The sequence below is a fragment of the Apis cerana genome, linkage group LG1, assembly GCF_029169275.1.
Source record: "Apis cerana isolate GH-2021 linkage group LG1, AcerK_1.0, whole genome shotgun sequence".
NCBI lineage: Eukaryota > Metazoa > Arthropoda > Insecta > Hymenoptera > Apidae > Apis > Apis cerana.
This window is the reverse complement of record NC_083852.1, coordinates 17,603,809-17,624,109: the sequence shown is the minus strand read 5'-3', so window position 1 is coordinate 17,624,109 and position 20,301 is coordinate 17,603,809. Positions and strand designations below refer to the sequence as shown.

General features: G+C 38.1%; 1 protein-coding gene across 4 annotated transcripts in view; it reads left to right on the top strand.

The window, feature by feature from the left end:
- Window positions 1-20,301, top strand: part of LOC107993447 (uncharacterized) — a 248,620-nt gene that overhangs the window by 133,930 nt on the left and 94,389 nt on the right. The window lies entirely within an intron of this gene.

Sequence of the window (20,301 nt, the reverse complement as noted above, 5' to 3'; positions counted from 1 at the left end):
AAATAAAGCCAGATTGAAAGTGGTTTTTAAATGGGCGTATTAAAAAATGAACTTATAAAATATACTTTCCAGATTTTAAGAGTAAAAATTTTAGCCAATACCACGATATGATTCACTTAGGTATTTTAAGAGGATGAAAGTCAGGGGGACGATAATTCAATTACAAAATGAAATTCGTAGCGATTTCTACGATCAAAAAAAACTGTGGATCTATAAAATCATCCTTGAGAAAAATGCACAAACGCTTTCTTTTTTTCTTTTTCTTATACAAATATCGTCATGATTAACAAGTCATGTCAAATTTCGTTCCATTTTCTCAACATTTTATAATTACCAATTTCTATAATCGAAATTGATATCCATCACTCGTGAACTCATTTCTATTTTCATTGTCGCATTGAACGCGTTAACCAGAATATTTCTTCGTAACGTGATTTCCCGAATTCGATCTATAATGCAGGCAGATATGAAGGGTATATTGGTTCGTGCCCAGGGTAGGAACCGTTCCAAATATTAGGCCCACGGAGGAAACAGCTTGGCCGCGCGTTCAATCGGGTGGAACGGGGGAAAGAATCGTTCGAATCTAGGTCCAACAATCTCCCCCTTTCCTTTCGTTCGACCGTGTTTCGTGTAATCGCGGGGCGTAATAGAGGCTTGAGGAAACCGGTCGGCTGAGATTTCGTCTCGAAGAATTTCAATCCGGCGAATAATGGAAATTTGCCAGTCAACGAACGCGAAACCGATCTCTCCTCCGAGTTTCTCCTACTTTAATTCGACGATAAAAGTTGTTGATCGTGATTCCGCGTGGTGAATCACGGCGTCGAGACATCGATTTGCCACTTTTATTCTCGGGGAGATCGATAATTGGGCGAGGGAGTAAGAGGCGAGGTGACAAAGTTCCTGTTTCTGCGGTTTTTCCATTGCTATTCCAGGCCATTCTGTGTAAAGGATAGAGGCAAAACCAACGCGAGTTTGTCTTCCCTTTATCGCGAGCCGTGCCTCGTAAAATTAACGCGATTACTTGTACGTTTTTCTTCTTTTTCGCGAGGGGGAAGAAGCTGGGAATAATTTATCATTTTAATCGACGAGGATCGAGATGGATATGGCATCGTGACAAAGAGTTTCTCCTTTTTTGGAGGAGTGGATTATTTAATATCGGTTGAGAAGAATATAAATTGCGAGAGATAATAAGGATACGTATGGGAGATAAATTTGTGACGAATTGTAGATTCAAATGTTTCAGATATTTTTATCTCTAAACAAATTTTAATATTCGACTTGTTCTTCAATTTTCAAGCGGTAAATCGTCTAAGAGTTTCTCTGGAGAATGTATGTATTGAATGTTTCTGATGAAATTGAAAAAAAGAAAATGCAAGATGAAGTTAAAAAATATTTTACAGAAACATGAGTAATCATCGATCCCGATGGAACCGAGTAAGAAGCAATGTTAACGACAAACGTGACAAATTGGAAATTAATGACGTTTTCTTTTCTTTTTTTTTTTTTTTTGGAAGAAAAATGCATCGAGGCCTCGGATTAATTTTAACATTTAGGAAAGATATGCTCGTATCCATCAATCACGAATGTCTCGAAATTACAGGCATTTTGAGGAGTTGAAGGGGAAAATAGTTGACGTCACCGCGAATATCGTTTGTTCCATCAACGTCTGTGTAAAAAAGGTAAGCACCAGTTGCAGCGTAAAACTCGCAACGGAAGGCTAATTTGTCAGTGGACGGTGATCAGAATCAACAAAGAAAGCCGACAAAAGGCGAGTGCCGGCCGACTTTTTCCATTCTTCTTCTTCTTCTTCTTTCTGCCTTCCCATCGTTGGTCGTTTGACACTGTGGATGCGTTCTTTTTGTACGCTGTATAATTAATACCTTCCATCCACCCTCGTTTCCCCGAAAGATCGTGGCGTGACCAGGTACGGGGCTAATTGTACTGTAATATTAATGTGATTTTTAATTAAACTCACATTTAAAGTCTCTTTTGTGAAGTGCCCTTGTTTCCAGAACGGATCACAAAGGCCCCCGACGTGTACTTCAACTTTCTTGGTAAATTTTATGCACGATAGTGGTAGCTTTAATAATTCAGATTTGATAATACAATCGGGAATTTCGATTTATCACGTAGATTCTAAACGTAATTTCGAAACGTGTATGATAAGATAAGGAATGTAACAATGATAGCTAATTTCTTTGTTTCTTTTCTTTAACTTTTTCAATCGTTAACTCTTGATGAATTTTCAATAAATATAATATATTGTATTTATCGTAGAAATAATTATCGGTAGAAGGAATCGCGACTCGATAAGAATTGAGAATATTATTTCACGTCGATCATTTATAACGTTCTTTCAGCACTTCGAAAAATTCATCACTCACGAATATACAACATCAATTTAAGGTAAAATTTATTTCTTCTTTTCTTCCCCCAAGCGAAAATTCTTCAACTCGCCCAAGCGAAAGTAACTTAAATTAATCCACGAGCAAAAATAAATTCGAAAAGATCGAGCGAAAGAAAGAGTTGCGATGCTTTCTTCTCCCCTCTCTTGTCCGCAACCTTTTTCACGGAAGAAATTGATCATTTCCCCCGGCTTGTAACCGAATACATTCCATTTTCATTCTATTTTCATTCACGAAAATTGTCAGTTCTCGCGTCTACGCTAAGATTTACCGACTACCGCTATGCATCTCAATGCATTCGCGAGCTATCTGTACAAATTCTTGCGTGGAGAGGGAGGATTTCTTATTTCCCTGGGAACTCAGTCGCAATGACGTGTAATCGACCGTTGACTTACGTGAGTTGCATGCCGCGTTAACGTGCAAAACTCGATTTCTTTCGTCGCGAACGAAGAGAACAGCGGGGCGAGAATTGGATAGGGGAAAACCACGATGGAAATTCCTTCGTCGTCGCGTTAAACGATTAGGTGCCGTTCCATTGAATTATTTTTTTAGATGAACATGGTTTTTGGAAAAGTGAATCGAGTTTGAATTTAAATTTGAAAATTTAATTAAAAAAAAAAGAAATTATCGCGAAATTGATTTTTGTGTTTTGGAAAATTAAATTAAATTTGTGGTCTGGATGAATGGGGAATTTTCATCGCGTTTCGAATTCGAAAGAAAAATTTATTTGCAAAATCGATTTTGAATTATCTTGTTCCAAGTTTGAAAGAATCGTGCATAAGTAAATAATTAATACGAATTTAAAGTTGATGAAATCAGAGCAATAATTCGGAAAAGAATACAAAAAAAGTATTTGCTTTGAATTGGTTGGCTTTGATTGCCGATGTATTCTTTGTACACTGGTCACGAATTGAAATTCGTGGCAACGACGTGATCGTCGTGTGATAATAGGTAAGCTAGATTTGTTGGAAACCTTGAAAGTAAAATGGGGTTATGGAAACAGGATCGATTCTTCTTATCAGAATTTCACGTGTAATTTAATCATTAAACATCATTTTATTTTATTAGACACTTTTCTTGCGATGCAATCTCTTGAGAACTGTTTTACAATAGATATTATTAATGATAGTCAAATTACAATATTTCGTCGAAAAATTATTTTAAATTTTAGAAAATTCAAACGTAAATTCTTCATTCGTTATCAGATTTAAATGCGCTCAACCGTGTTTCTTTCCATTGCCAACATTTCTAACCTTCTTTTTCTTTTTCTAACTTTGAGAGAAAGTAGCTTAAATATCGTGAATAAGAAAACGAGTCCTAGTAGTGTCCTAGTTTTTTCACTGGTCAGCTGTTTTAATTGGAATTGGAGCAAAACTAATTAAGTGTTCCCCGATTTTTTTCTTCTTTTTTGCCAAATACCTTCGCTCCTTCTTCGTTATTACTATATTATATCAACGAATTCTCAAAGAAAAAGTTCCAAGTTCCAAGTATCGAAAATACAACCAACATCGTAAACCAGCAGCTAATAGTCAAACTTGGAATTGGAACACTCGTAAATGCACCCGTAATACGTGCAATATTTATCCTTCCTCCTCGCTTAATCGTACCCAAGCCAACTTATATTTGTATCACTCGATTCATCCGTCTTATTTAACAATTTGAACAAATAGACAGGTAGCACGAAATTTAGCTTAACTTGTGAACTGATCAAACACGGGATAGATACGATGCTCGATCAATTATACAAACAGATGAAGAGTTGAATGGCTGTAAAACGTAGACGTTTGACCTATCCTGGATAAAATGAAATTGAGCTGATAAAATGGAATCGATATATTTGAATTGAGCCGACGACGTTGAAGTTACAAATAAAAGAGCAACGTATCAAATTGGAAGAATTTAATTTAAAGTTACGATTCAATAATATAAAATTATGATTTTTCGTCGAAATTGATTCCAAGTTTCAGAGGATAAAATTCTCGACACGTGAAGTACATTCTTTTTCCATTGGAATTTAATTTATTACAAGTTGATCAGGAGATAATTTTTAAGAGTTATCGATACCAGATCGATTCTAAAGCACGTGTCAAAATTAAAATTAAAAACGTAGACATTCAACTAATGAATTAGTTCGCTTAATTATCCAGAATTGAGGATTCGTTAATTCAAAGGGATAGAATTCGAGAGCAATTATAAACAATTTATAAGAATATATTTATTAAATTTTCGAAGTCCATCAACTATGAATATATAATATGGAATGCAATAAAGTACGAGGAAAAAAATCGAAGATATTCCATCAAAATTTATTTCACCCATTTATCCCTTTCTTTGCCAAAAAATTCCATCGAACTCCCAATTCATGTTACAACATATTATTGGCAATTAAATCATAAGCTGTGCAAACAGGTCAATTTTTCCAAATAATTTGCTCGGAGCAACGTCTGGACAATTGCGTTTCCTGCGTTTTGGAGCGTTTAATACGCGTACCGTTCAAATCAAACAGAGCCTTAGGTCCACGGGAGGCGACAAACGACGAGTCTCCGTCGCATTCACCTCGCTGCACGACTAATTAGCATCCTCCTCGTTTCCTAGTGAAAACATTCGCCGTGTACATACATATAGCCCGCCCAATACCCGGTTTTATTCACGACATCAAACGCGTATACATCCACGTGTACATACGCGTCTGGACCCGGATGATCCTGATAATTATTCCACGAGAGATACGGTTGCTCATATACGGAAGAAGCTTTCAAGACCCGACCAATTTTAAGCGAGATTCTTTTTTTCAACTTTAAGCAAATGGATATAAATGTTTTTTTTCGAAGGTGTGTGGTTTGGAGAATGGAACGAGAAAGTTTGTTTCACGCGAATCGATTTAACTTCGACTGGTTTAATTGGAAATCGTCGGCAGTTTCTTCTTTTGGCTGAGTTTCAGTTAACGCATTGAAACTGACTATTATTTATGGTTTTGAGGACACGAGATAATTCTATTCGATGTTGTTTTGACAGCAATGACAAGAATGGTACAGAGAGAAGCATGAATTTTATTTTATTAATAATTTGAAACTTTGAAAGTTTGGAAGTATCAAAACGAAGATGATAAATTTTCCGTATCGATCGTACGAAAAGATTCTCTTTTCTAAAGAGACCACGTATCCCATTTTTCACTCGTTGTCAAACGTGGATGTGATCAACTTTTCGTCGCATAACGCTTCTATGCAACATTCTTCGAGAAGTTAAGTCGGATAAAGGAAGTTTAATTGACAGAGGTAAAACTCTTTCGCTTTCATATTGAAATACAATAATGCTCGTCTAAATTCTAATCGAATCGTTTCACTTTTAAGTTTCAAGAATTCAAACTTCGCTGTTCGAACTCGCTTCGAAGACGATGCGTGCAAGACGTTTACGAATAAACAACTTATAATACATCTACGACAAAGATAACGACTAAAGATTCCAAAAAGCAAACTTTTCGAATCATCCACGAGTCTGAATAAACTAACAACTTCGAGGACAACGGTATCTTCATTCAGAAATAATTCGAAGCGGCAAACCGGTCATAAACAGCGGCGTGTAAAAAGCAACACATCCCACTTGCTGTTTGCCGCACAAAGGCTGGTTTCCTCGTTTCCTTGACTGACAAGGGGCGAAAAAGAAATAGCATCGAAGAAAGGGGAGCGCTTTTTCGAGGAACAGGATACGCGCTGGTTCTACCACCCATGCGAGATATTCGATCGTACGAGAAACGATACGTAACGAAGAGAACGATCGAGGAAACGAAGACACACACACACGTGAGTCGTGAAAAGTGCATCGACCAAGCTTCCTTGGTGAAAGGGGAGAGGGTCAGATCCGTGGAAACGATACGTTTCTCGACTACGGATAGTGAATGGCTCCGAAAGAGTCGTGGACGTTCCACGTTCGACACGATTTCTTCGCACGTGATGGGGAACACCGATGTCGGGTCGGATTTCGTCCACTGTGGAAACGAGCGTGTCCGTTTCCCTCATCTTCTCTTTCTCCTCTCGACTCTTTGGTAAATGTAATTGATTCCTTTAGTTATACGTTTCTTTTATTGCCAGGTGTCCGAGAAAGAGGAAGAAATTTTCTTACCACGATCAATTCTACTTGATGTAATTTAATTTTCAGCTGGTATTTCACGAGCAATCGTTTTTGGTATTTGGTATTGTTGCTGTAGATTTATTTATACATAGGCGAGGCTTTTTGTATTATTTTTGCGCCAAAATTTACGTAAATATTATTGAATATTATTTTTCAGTTTCTAGATATTTATAAGAGCTATCGTGAAATAGTCGAGGAACGCTCGAGTATATATGCTGCGAAATATTAATTTCCTGATTGGAAAAGACGGGGGTGATGATCGTGCCAGTGTCGACATAGCGGTGGAAAAATAATTAAATTTTAAAGTAAGAGACAAATAATATTACTAGAAGTATTCGAGCGATACGTTCCTCAATTTTTGTTCATTTAATTTTCACGATCCATCTTATCTTTTTTCATCCCGACACGATTGCAATTTCGAGAAAAGAACGTTCTCCTAGGTATTCTTCTCGTCAAACCCGAGCTTCGTCGAATTTACCTTCGTGACTTCGATTCTTGTTCCCGAATCGCTAAATAATTTATGAAGTCTAGGCACTCTCAGGGTTCGATTTCACGGTATACGACACATTCGTGGAAAAATTCGGTAGAAGCTTGTGTCGTAACCACCATCTCTCGATTTGCTCGAGCAGAGTACGCCTTACACTCGGAAGATTTCCGGAAATTGAACATTTTTGAGAGGAAAGGGAGGGGGGGGGGGGAAGTTGGATTTCGTCGAAACTATGGATAGAAGGAATAGATTGCTTCTCTTGTCGATTTTGAGACTTACAATTTTCTTGAACAATCTTTCTTCGTTTCTACTCTCCAGTCGTCGCGATGTTATGACTCCTCGTTTGAAGAAAGGGTTGATAACTTGAATAGGTATTTTTTTTCTTCTTGGAGTTGGTTGATTATTCAGATGATCGAGTATTCTTATTTTATTCAATCACGTTTCATGTTCTCTGTTTGCGATGATTGTTTGCCAGGTAAAATTTCAACTTGATTTTATAATTGTTCATCGTATTCCACATTCGTTTCTCGTTGTTCTAAATTGTATATCTCTAAATGACATTATGCACAGAAATGTACGCTTACAATGTAGAACTTAACGCACACAGTCACCGTTGAATATTCATTTAAATGCTAGATCTTTATCCGTGTTTGCTACCAAATTAGAATCGAAAATTTACGTCTCTGTAATTAAACTTGCTCATTCCATACGCGAATACATTTCCTTATCAAAATTAGTACACGCAATTAAATTAACCATCCAAGATCTTCTCCATCCGAATATTAACACGCATCCCCTGTCGAACCAAGTACATCTCGATAAAGATGGATACCAAGAAATCCAGATCTGGAAGGGGTCCGTGAAATATCTCCCTACTTTTATATCTCGCTTAAATCCGTGACATCCTTGTTTCCCCTTGAAATATTGCCCGGATAGATGTCATCGCTTGCTCTCGCAGCATCCATTTCGAGCAATCCCCAATCATTAATCCACCATGGAAAAACGCAATCTTGACGGAATTACCTCGACTCGTTTAATTATAAATTTACACAAGAGGCCTCTCCCCTCCCCCAACTTCAATCAACCCTCTCTCGTTCTTCGCAAACATCGTGGAACGTGGTCGTCAGGCACTTTTGCATCGCTCATCGCATCACGAACTTCTCCAACGGGAGCAGGGATTTTAATATTCGCCAACGAAGCGCAAAGTTTCGAATGAAGGAAGGGAGGGGGGCGGCTCGAATCGTTTTGAACGGCCACGCTTCCGCTTTTAACGTCCTCGAGTCGGATCCATCCCGATTTTTTCGGGTTTCTGGTCACGTATCACCGGCCGACTGATCCCGACAAACATTCTTTTTTTTTCGAGAGAGGAACGCTCGTCGATAAAACGTACGCACGATGATTCACGTGATGATCAATGATCACATTCGTGGATTCGTGGCCGTTTTGCGGCGAAATCGCGTTAGGTGTACACCTAATGGGCTTTGTACGTGAACGGAGGAGGAAATCCATCGGTACGTTATTGAAAACGTCGGGAACCACTCGCAGCCGTGTTCCTCTTCTCGTCTCCATTTTCCTCCTCCGTTCGTTCTTCCTTCGTTTTTCGCTTTTTCGTCATTCGAGTCGAGGGGAGGGATCCCTCTCTCGTTTTATCCCTTGGGTCGCTTGAACGACTTCCATCCTCTCGCTTCTCTTTTTCCGAGCTTCTTCCACCGCTGTCGAGAGAGAGAGAGAGAGAAAGAGAGAGAACAGGGAATGTGTTTCGCTAGGAAAGTGGTAGGCTAGGAAATGTACTTGGTGATTTGGTGCTGCGAGATTGAGAAATTGAGATGGATTGACGGTTTAAAAAAAAATCATCGAGAAGCATTGAAAAGGGAAGATTTTGGGAAAGATTTTTCGAGGTTGGTAAATTGCGAATGCGTGGAATGATGGAGGGTTGTTATTAAAGCACGTAGAAATGTTATATTAATTCTGTGATAAAGGTATATATTTGGAAAATTACGTTCGTTTAAAATCACTTCTACTTCGTGTTATCTATATCTTGTAACGATATTTCGTGTATATTAAAAAGATCGAGTGAAATATCGTTTATTTAGAGATAGTAGATAGTTCGATAATGAAAAATTGAATAGGAAATCTAATTATTTTCAACGATTGTAGCGTAAGTATATTTTATTATTAGATCATGTTAGAATTAAAATAGAGTATTATCGGTTTAATATCGATAAAAGGTTACGTAAACCACAACGTGCTTATGTTACACGACTGACATAAGCTACTTGCCCGTCCATTATTGGCTTTTATTACTAAACTTATTCAACATAATCTATTCTACTTGACAGTCTATAACCAGCATTTCCCTCGTAATATACCTACACTACTTGTTACTCAGACATTGTCAATATTCAACAATTGGAAGTCTATCTTTATTTTTCGAGAGGAGGAAAATCGAGAACTGTGCTTTCGAATGTAGTATTTCGAAGGTGAAACTACTGATCGGACCACGAGAAAGAATAAAATAGAAATCTTGGCTGACCCGGTACGTAATCCCAAAGAAAGAGGAAAGGAAAAATGAGGTTGAAGAGAAGGATCGTTGGTCGAACATCTGAGAGTAATTGCAGCGTGTCTTCTGCTTTCGAGATTCGACGAGAACTCGATTTCAGAGACCGCAACCTTTCGTGGAATCGTGATCATCCGTTGAATTCTTTCTCCTTGTCCTTGTCATCCAAGGAAATCCGATTGTCGTTCTATTATCCGCACGAATTGTCAACCATTGAGGGGAATTAATAATTGGACGTTTAATTATTCCCGATTTTTCTTCTGGCAAGTATGGAAAGTTGTTTGGAAAAATAGCGGAGCGTATTTTAAATATTTTTATTAACGTGCGAATAAATTACAGGTTGGAAACGTTGGAGAAATTAAAACGCGTCTTCATGGCGCATCATTCGATATAATAATCAACACGTTAGCTTGGAACGGATAAAATTAAGAGTGGGCGAAAGCACGGGTAGAATTGCACGCTATCCGGCTACTGTCTAGCGTGTTTATTTTAAGAGCACCCTTGGCTCATGAATAAAAGATTAAAAGCGTTTAAAATTTAAATGTGGTCCAAATAAAATGGGAGAAAAAAATTGAGAGGAGAAGGAAAAAGACAAAAATAGAATACTTTTGGCGATTATATCTCATTGATATTATATTATATCTATATTTCTTTCGATATATCACTTTGGCCGTAATTTTTGACCATTTATCGACCCGCAATCCTTTAAAATATAGCGTTCGAATGCTTGATTGTAAATGCGAATATTGTGAATAGAGATTGTATTTAATAATAATAAGAAAACGATGATCAATTCTGGAAAGGGAATTATATATAAATTATTAATGATATAAATAATTATATATAATTGTATATAAAAAATATACAAACGAATAATAAAGTTAATCGTTGCAAAAGCGAAATAAAATATTTTTTTCGTTAATTGTAATAATATAAAGGATGGCAATAATAACAATAGGAAATTCAGAATATATGCCGAGGTAATAAAGCAGAAATTAATTTATTCACGGACAAACACTCCATTTATATACCTATTTTACTTTATTCGGAACAAATACATTCGGACACAATAATACGAAACCAATGAACAATTCATACGCTCCGCCAAATTCATAGAACAATCATCCTTTAATTCGTCAAAAAATCGCCAAACAGCAAACGCTTTGCATTTAAGCCTTGGAAATGCAACGATCTTCTACATATTTCAAACCGAAGCTTGAAACGAAACTCTTCGGTTTTAACGATAATTATTTTCACATTGCCAATTTAGATTCAACTAAAAAACGCTCCAATTTAATTAATAATAATTTTTTTAAGCTTCGTTTCAAAAATATCGCGCGAGGTGCATAGAGAATAGGGTGCAGATAGATCGATCGCGGCATTTGAAATCGCGAGAAATTTCCGCCACGTCTCCCACGAGGGATCCGAAATCAAAACTCTATTCAAGAGCGGCTCTTCTCTCCGAGGAGAGCGATCTCGTTTTCCCTTTTTTTTCCACCCTCTCCTGTCACGACCTTCGAAAATTACCCCTTTGTCCAACGACAAAGGGGTCAAACCGCTGCCATGTTATCATTTTTTATCTCCGTTCGTTATCGCTCCCAGCATCGGTTGCCGCGCGAAAAACGACGAGATGGATTAAAGAGACAGGAATCGGAACGAATCAGACGAGATCGAGGAAAGGAATTCCACGTTGTTGTTCGAGTGCATTCACTTTGGAATTTCTATTTGTGTCGCGAATCACATTCGAGGAAACTGCATTCGAGCTCCTTCACTCTCTGTGTATGTGTGCGTGTACCTTTGAATAAGTGACTTCATTCAAACCCCTTCCCATTCGCGATTCTTTGCTCATGACGAGTGAAATATTGTTAACACGCTGGGTATATTTGTATTCGTAATTGTTCAATCGTATTCTTGTTTCCTATTTCTGACTCTTAATATATTCTCGTTTGTTATTGTTGTTCCATGTTAAATGCTTAAAACGTGGTTTGTACGTGTGCGAGGATAGGAGAGGGTCGAATTAAGATGTTCTGCTTTGAGATGTTTTTAAAATTTTTTTTTATATTTTAAATAAAATTGAAAAGTTGTATGTATTTTATAGAGAAACGCGAACTAATAGCGTTATTTCTCGTGGCAAGGGGATGGATATTTATACCAACGAAGATGAAACACTCGATGAAAATGATGAAACTCTGTAATTTAAATAAAACGTTTCGAAGAGGAGAGAGTATCTCGTTAAAAAAAAAAAATAATACAGATAATCAACATGCTCGAATTAACGATCAAAGCTATTTAATCCCTCGACAATTTCTTCTAAATGCAACGAGATCGCGTTTTTCGAACGTCTAACTGGACTCGTGCTAACTGGAAATTTTTTTAATCGCATCGAAAATCCTATTTCACGGTCCTGGATTAAATAATACGAGACTGTTATATTCGCGAAAAAGGGAGGGGATGTAAGCAAAGAACAAGCGGAAAAGCGTAATGAATCGCGGCGACGTTAGTCACGAACGAAGATGGATGCGTGTGATGTACCTTGCTCCGCCGTGATTTACTATCCATTAATCCTAATATCCCCTCCGACACTGGCTGCTGCGTCTTAATGTCGCCGCGATGATAACTTCATTTTCGATTTTAGTCCGATAAGAGAAACGAATTTTGTTAAAAAGAAAGATATTTGTACGCCGCGATGAAAGCTGCAGCTTATGAGAATAAATAGTTCACTTGGTTTCGCGCGTCGGAAACGAATGGATGGATGATGAATTAAGACTCCATTTTCAAAATGGAGATAAACACGATTATTTTTTGTGAAATATAATCACAGATTTAAACTTTTCATTTATGAAGAGTAATAAAAAAAAAAAACCTCAATCATTCTTGGAATTATTACAATTTTTCAAACGTTATATATATACCGGGATAAGAATAACTGTAGACGTTTTTATTTTTTAATTTACAATAATCTGTAATATCACGTTATACGATCGATTCGAAGCAATTAAATCAGTCAAATCGTTGGACGCGTCGTCACACTGTTTACTAATTTCGGTGGTGGTTGGGAAATGTCACGTCTGCGACTCCATTATTCCACGCGGCATCGCATTATCGTCTGGTGAATCCGCGGAGGATGGAGTAGACGTCGGCTCATTGCGATTTCACGTCGGCTACGAATTTCGGTGTCGAATCGACACGCGAAATCCCGTCGAGTTATTCCTCTCACGCGTCCCTCGAATCGCGCATTAATTCGCGCTGTGTCCTCTCTCTCTCGTCGCGAGAGGACTTTCCTAGTCGTGATAACACAAAGAAAGTTGCAAGAAGGAGACTCGCTTCCTTTCCAAAATGTATCCCCATGAATTGTATCTTCGTTGATCGGATAAATTCGTTGGTCGTGTTACGCGATCATGAATTTGTCGAATTTAATGAGATCGTTGTTACGTTTCGAATAGTAATTCGTGTCGATTTAATGAGACAAGCGTTGTTTGCTTGATATGCAAAATGAATGACGGGATGGAGTTATTAACGATAAACATATTATTTTCGTGACGTGTAATGGTTCGATTAGGCTCGTGTCGTACACTGGTGAGAGTGATATCACTTTTAAATTATTTGGTTATTTTTTATAGGATGGAATTATAAGAGAAATAGCTTGTATTAGATTATATTGCATTTGTATATAGATATATGTAATGCTGTTTAGATAGCTGTAGAAAAAGATTCGTTAATAGAATCTTGTAAGTGTTCAGAAGATGAACTTCATTAGCATTTTCATTAATGTGATTAATTCTTACACGATTTGATTAATTCGATATTTTTGAGAATTTATTGAAAGAATAATACAAGTATATATATTTTTTAAAGAACCAAGTACGAGAAACGAGAATTAAGATCGGTTTGAAAGAAAAAATAATAATAAATATTTTAATGACGTTAAAATCTAATTTTATATACTCTGTATATCGCCTTTCCTCTGAAGCTTCCATTTCGTTGGTAAATATGCGTGACAAACGTGATTTATCTGTTTATAAACTATGACGGTATTACGAAATTTTGTATTTCGGCGAAATTGAGATGTAAAATAAATTTGTTGACCTGAAACAGAAGTTTAAAGTAGTATTTTGGATTGAAGATTAATACTATTTCGGCTAGTTGAGGGAGTCGAGTTAATAGGATAAGTTGAAGTTGGAAGTTAGGCTAGTAGAATAGATTCGTTACTGACCGGTCATCCGATTAATGTAGTAACGGCTTTACTGCATTTTGCTAGATAAGACATGTTATTTCCAGACGATCGTATATTTGAATTAATGCATCGTATAGAACAAACACTTATTCTGTGATAATATTCTATCGCGATTGTCTTCTCTTTCAATTTAATTTAATACGTTACGTTGTTCCTTAAATATAAAAAGGATTCGATACCGATGCATTTTATATTGGATAATGTCATCATTTTTTTCCAACAAAAATGTGCAATACTGTTTTCCACTGCAATACTATTCCATTCCGTTTTCGATTTTAATTTACGAGTTTTCAGCAGTTTTTTAGAAAGATATATATAAATAAAAAAAAATTTGTAATCAGAACGTACGATAGTTGAACGATACAAACGAAACGAATCGCGTGGAATATTATATCCAACGTATTTAATCATTTCCTTTATCGAATAATAAAAATTAACCAATGAAAAATCTTTTCCAATCCAATATTAATCAAAAACGAAAAAGAAGAACATACTTTTCAAATATATGTTCAATGTACTTTCAACGAAACAATCCTTTCCTTTCACAACGAAAATTTCTCTTCGTCTTACGAGAAAGAAAAAGAAACCACTCGCAATCGTGAGAATTGACTGCCAGATAATCCTACGTAAAATGAACGATCGATATATCTGGTTCATTGAAATACGTGGCTCGAACAGTATCGAATCGTCAATGTCTCGTTTCGCGGCAGCAAATTGTGACGCGTCAATTGCTCGATCGTTTCGCCCAAGGAGATAATTAGAACGCGACAAGCGCAATCTTCGCCCGATCGACTTCACAAGAGTCGTCCCCTACTCTCGTGAGAATCAATTTGACATAACCGTGTACACTCCGCGCGATCGTCGTCGAAGTTGGCGAGGTGATTAAATTAAACGGCGGCTAATCGAAGGCGTTGCATTACCATTTGAATGTTACTTAATCAACGCGTCAAGTTTGGAGATTCCGGCTCGCGCGTCTCACAGACACCGTATTAATTTCAACGTGCCATCAGTCCTCGCGTTAATTGGATAGAGTTTGTTCGCCGCGATAAATGTCTGAGTAGACGGAGCCGCGGAATTTTAATTACTCTCCACGTACAGCTTTCACTTCCCTCGATATAACTTCATTTATCGCTGAGGGGTGGCATTTCCTTCTCTTTTTTTCTCTACAAACTCTCGATCCTTGTCTATGCTTGTGGAAATTCTGGAAAGATAAAAGCTTAAAATAGGTATAATTCTGGAGACGAGTGATCATTGAGGAGAGATTGCAATTGGCGTTGTTTAATACGTAGTTTTCTTCTTTTCTTACAAACTCTGGATCCTCGTCTATGCTTCGAAGGAACGAAATTCGGGAAGTTTTAAAATAGGCACAGTTCTAGAGACGAATGATCATTGAGATTGCAATTGGGATTGTTTAATACGTTGCCTGATTAATTCAATTTTAACGAGATCGATGAATATTCAGTGATATGTAGGAAAGAAAAATATTTTACAATTTCGACCAAGAAATATCTCATATCCAAGGAAAAACACCATCCTTGCGAGCAAGCTAATCCCTCCCACACACGCGGATAGAAACCGTAAACGGTGAAACACTTTGGCGAACTACACGTTGCTCCACTCGGTACAATTTCGAATTCGTTTCACTCGTTCCACCCTCCCCCGCTCAATTTCTCCGCCACCCTGAATCGCGCATTAGTTTTTGCGCCGTTTGCGCGCCAATAACACGACGTCTCCCTCCGTGACTTGGAGACGACCCGGCATCGCGACGCGATAACAAACAAACAACGGCCAACTGGAAATAAGTTTGGGCCAAAGTTTGGCCCAAGTTTTGGTTGGATCTCCGTTGCGATTCCGTTTGCCGGATATGATTCATCTCAGGCTTAAATAATCGATGCAGTTTAAAGTTGAAACTCGAGCACCTGACGACGAAACTTGCCACCTCCGCAATTATTAATCGGCCACCATTTTAACGATATCCATCGTTGAGACGAAGCGCGACCAATTTTCGCTTATTCGCTAATTTAAATCGAATTCGAGGTTTCAGAGAACATCTCGGGTGTTCTACGCGCTGCAATTTTTCTGTTTTGCAAGTTTTCTTTCTGAAAATTACGAGAGAGGTTGGAGGTGACGGAAGTCGTTAGATGTTGGCTGGAATCGGGCACCGGTTCGTGTCCCGGTTTACAGTTATCGCCCCCTCGGATTACACGCTAATACTTGGGATCTTGTATTCCGGTGGTGCTCACTGATTTCCACTTTACATGTTGATTGTTGCAAGTTTGCTCGTCGGTGAATTATATCGAGACATCGTGCCGCGCCGGGTTGATTGCTTTGTTATAACTTGACCGGGATATTCTTGAGAGTTATTACTTCTTAGTGGGGATAATTGATAATCTTGTTGTATCTAATTACTTAGGTAGTTAATCGTTTCGATCCTGCGAACAATTATACGTGTTAATCATCAAATCCACTTTCCTACTTGTCTCTTGAAATTACTAAAGAAGTTCATTGCTCGAGTGAATAGGGAAAAAATATTTGTTATTAAATTTTTTGTATTATACAATTTCACTCGAGGATAATTCAATTCTTCTTCTATCTTTAATCCCACCCGATCTGACATCTCGAGAGTATTCGAGATTATTCAAAGAGTGGAAGGAATATATTTTAATATTTTCGCTCACCACGAATCTTTTTTCCGTAGGAGATCCAGATACCTGTTGGCATCTTATCGCGAAGGAGCAGGTTTGAACGCAATGCTTCGACAACTTGGGACAATTTGCCGTGAAAGTTGCCCTAATAACATTCGTTGCTCGCTCACGGAATCTTATTACGCGGTAACCTCCACTCCGGCTACCTGGCCACGCATCCATCTTCGTTCCACGCTCCCTCCTGAAAGTTTACGGCCACGTTATAGGCCGGTATCCGGACTCGGTATTTGCGAGCAGAGGAAACTCTAGGTTCGGGGAAACGATCTCGAACCCTCGAGCGATAACTCGACCCTCCTCGGACGGTGAAAGAGGGGAGATTTAATTCGTTCCCTTTACCGCGTTGCGTTATAGTGGAAACGATAATTCCGGGGCCTCGATGGGATGCAAATGGAATGATTTCATTTAGAAATTGTGGCGAACTTCAACTTCTGTTTGTCCATCGTGAACGATATGTTTAATTCGTGTAGAGGAATAGATAATCTAAACAAGGAAACAAGGATGACGATTGTGTGACTCTATGCAAACGATCGGGGATGCTGGTAAGTTGATTCGTCGAGCTCGAAAGAAATTAAAGAATGGTAGGATATGGATCGGTTCAAATTATATAGAAGCTTTTAAGTCTTTCGAGTCTTTTATCGCGTTCGGTTGATTCGATCTTCAAGAAGATAAATTAGTGGAATTGGTGTTTATTCGAATGTTAATAGAACGCGAGAAATATATGAACAGGTGTAATTGAAGCGATTGTTGCGATGGCGTGCAACTGGAATGATTTAATTTAGAAAGCGAACCTGCTTGTTTTATGGTCGCCCACTGTAAATGCTAGCGTGTCCCGGTTCATTTGGCGGTGTACGCTCGAAAGAGAGGATAGAGGGGATGGAGATCGGCCAGTGGAGCGTGTTTGTTTGCATGTAGATGTTGGTAGAATGTGACATCCTTTTGTCAAACATGCGGATCGGCGATGTAACCTGGTCTCTGATCAGATATCACGATTAGTAGAATAGTCCGCCGATGGTCGACCAGTTTGACTAGTGGTATAGACCCGTTACTAGCCAGCCATCCTGCTACAGGAAAATGGGTCATTGGGGATTTATCTGATCTGACATTTATCTGATCTATCCAACTGCTTAATTATATCGTTCTCGCTGATGAAGAGCTGTAATTAGTGTTCGTTCGTCGTTGGAACATCATCGTTCCATTTGAATATTCGGTAATTCTATGTCTACAATCTATCTACAAATGATCCATTATCTATTGACAATTTTTCGATATTTCTTTTCTTAAATATCTTGTAGGATATCCTGTTCAATCATGGATGAAAATGTATCAAAAGTATATGATACATCGGAAGAAAAACGATATCGGATTGACTGCCGTTTACGAGTCGTTCTTCGGGGATTGAAATTAATAAAAAATTAACTTCCATCAAAGATTCGATTGAGGAAACGAAGTGATTCGAGTCCCGTGATCCATCTCCGAACGAGCAGCCCTTTCTCCTCGACCTGTTAAAAGCGATTGCATCGTAAATGCTTAACTGCTCTCACGAGTATTTTCGCGACACAAGGACGTCCGACGACGTGGGATAGGTTCGACTACCACGTACTCCCGAGTTCACACGCGAGCGGAGACGTTTCTTTCGTTGATTACGGCATCCATTCCAAGGGTAATCGGGTTACTGGAAGGAAGCAATGCTTTTGCCTCTGTTTCGGTACTTTTGGCCGGATGCTCGGGATCGCCATTCGTTCCTGCAATGGTGGTGCCGTTACCGTGTATAAGTAAGCAATTTAGTTGATTAGAGGAAGAGAAGTAGGAAGTGTGACAAAAAGACAGTCACAGGAAATGTGTTGCTGTTCGGAGAATGTTCGTTGGATAATCATTTTGTTAGTTTATGCTTAGAAATTTTTCCATGATATATCATTGCTCGAATTATTTATAGCTCGATGACAACAAGTTGGAAAAATTTACTTTTTTTTTTCCATTCGTTCGGAGACAGGCTATAGATCCTTAATAATAAGGATCAATCGATGGATTCGTTAGAAAAACATTCGATTCTTTGTTCAAAGAAAAATTTAAATCATATTCTATTTAGATTATTCATTGATTATATCGGCGTAATATCGCGCTTCGTTCATCAATTTAAACTTAACTATCATAAATTCAATATTAAATTCACAGAGTGGTGCGCGAAACTCGTTACAGGAATTTCCCATTTCCCCATTATTATGATCCGCTATAAATTGAATTCATTAAACGATTAACCGTTCGTTCCTTCAATTTTCTTCCCCATCGTCCAGTTTCATCCATATTTCTCAATCCAATTTCTCCCTGTGATAAGTGCAACGATCCCTTTCGTCAAACCGAAAACTTGACAATTATCATATTAATGGGTCACGAAACTCGATTCCACGAACGAACTTCCACTTTAATTCGATTCGCTTTTAAATCGATTACTCCGCAACTTGCACGCTGGAAAACCAGTCGAGGAGACAGCAGGGCGGTATTTCACCGTCGTTAGAGAAGGGGAGAGGGTGTAAGTCCGTTCCAAAGTTTACTATCACTCCGGGGTTTCTTCTCGCGAAACTTATGTTTTACGCGACGGCCTTCTTGTCTTCTTGAAAAGGTTTCCACGATCTCCATTTCTCGCGCCGGCTCGCCTCTCCTCTCCTCTCCATTTTCTCCCCTCCCTCGCCCATTTCCACTTTTCAATTGGTCGCGCTTTTTGCCGCTCCTCCAGTTAAATAATCGAACTTTGGCGTCGCGCCTTTGGCTAAAAAACTTTCCAACCAATTCGAAATTCGTTACCACCTACGCGAGATAAGCTCTTAATCCCCCGATGAAAGGATACAAAGGAAGGAATGTTTTGATTTTGTAGAAGTAATTCAATTTGTGCCGATCTCTGTGAGATGCTCCATTGTTTTCTGAACAGTTTCGATGAATCGGGTTGAATTATACAATTAAGAGCGTCTCTGGAATAGTGGCAGCTCTAAGGAGGACTATCCAGATCTCAGCGTGGTGGAAATATTACGCGAGAGATATTATTTTTCTCCCCTAAACTCTCGATCAATTTTGAATAACAATATAATTCCACTTGAACCAGTTATCTTGAAAGGAACTAATTGATTCGGAAAACGTAGAAAATCGAGCAAGTATCGAAGAGAATGGATTTTTATCGAGAAATATGGTTGGAATAAAGAGCAATTTTTATATGTAACTTGAAACAAAATTTAGCAGCTATTCTCATCGGGATTGAAACGTTCCGTTTCGATGTAATCGAGAGAAAGTATTGATAAAAATGTTGAGATACAGATACTTGGAATATTAATTCGCTAAAATGAAATATTCTATTATTGTTTCGCGTATGAAAAGTTTAATAAACACAGTATCTTTTTATTTTTCATTCGTCAAAACAAAGATCAAAAAAAGAAGCGGAAGAAACTCAGGGTCTCGCGTATCAGTTTTTATTCATCCGTTTCACGATATTTCCAATTTCGTCGATCAATTTACTGATATTAGTGGGTGTTTTCGAGAAGGCCACAAGTGTTATTCGCACAAGTGTGTACAATCGATCGATGGATTCACATGGATTTTGGAATGATAAAACAGTGTACAGTGAACGTATCTCCCTTATATCTATGGTTGTCGATCTTTTCTAACGAGATATCGGGTAAAATCGTTAATAATAAAACGCGATTAACGAGACACCGTGAATTCCCATACGAATTCAGCTGATCATTATCAGTTTCGAACGTAGAATCCTATTGTAAACGCTTTCTCTCCGCGTGTATATC